Source organism: Schistocerca americana, chromosome 6, assembly GCF_021461395.2.
Source record: "Schistocerca americana isolate TAMUIC-IGC-003095 chromosome 6, iqSchAmer2.1, whole genome shotgun sequence".
Taxonomy (NCBI): Eukaryota; Metazoa; Arthropoda; class Insecta; order Orthoptera; family Acrididae; genus Schistocerca; species Schistocerca americana.
In genome coordinates, this window is record NC_060124.1 from 155,673,258 (window position 1) to 155,674,358 (window position 1,101).

A 1,101-nucleotide genomic window follows, 5' to 3' on the forward strand; every position below is an offset into this window, starting at 1 on the left:
TTTAAGGCGAGGAAGACGCCTTTTATCAACATCCTACTGAGTTTGAACGAGGTCGTGTAATACGACTCCGAAAAGCTGGATGTTCTTTCTGCTATACTGCAGAAAGACTTGAAAGGAATGTTGCCACTACACATGACTGCTGGCAACGGTTGTCACGAGAATGTACGGTCGCAACAAGACCGGGATCCTGACGCGCACGTCATTGTGTTCGGCGTATGGCTCTGGCGCATCGTACTGCATGTGCAGCAGTAATTTGAACAGCAATTGGCACCACAGTGACATAACGAAGTGTTACAAATCGGTTACTTCAAGGACAACTCTGAGCCAGACGCCCCGTAGTCTGCATTCCACTGACCCCAAACCACTCCTATATGTCATTCATCGGAGGGTAGGGTGGAGGAGTTTTCTGATGAAACCTGATTCTGCGTCGGTGCCAGTGATGGCCGTGTAATGGTCAGTTGAGGCCCGCCATCCAACCTGTCTGCGTGCTAGACACTCTGGACCTAAGCCTGGAGTTATGGTCAGGGGTGCGATTTCGTATGACAGTAGGCGCAGTCTCGTGGTTATTCCACACATCCTGGCTCCAAATTTGTACGTCAGTCTGGCGATTTGACCTGTTGTGCTGCAATTCATGAACAGCCTTACAACGGGTGCTTTCCAACAGGATAAGGCTCGAAAAGATACAGCTGTTGTATCCCAATAAGCTCTAAAGAGTGTCGACACTTTGTCTTGGCCTGTTCCATCATCAGATCTGTCTTCAGTCGGGCACGTATGGGACATCATCCAACGACGACTCCAGCGTCATCCACAACCAGCATTATTCGTCCGTATATTAAAGGGCCAAGTGCAATAGGCCTGGACCTCTATCCCACAAACTGACATCCGGCAACGCGCACCTATACAACACAATGCATGGACTTTTGCATGCATGCGTTTAGCATTGTGGCGGTTACACCAGCTGTTGAAGTTCCACCAGTTCATATTTGCAACGGCTTATGTGGCGCTTACATTAACCTGTTTTCTTGTAATGTTAATATCTTACTCATGGTACCTAGACAAATATACACACATCAGAAAAGTTTTGCATCACTTCGGCTCCGA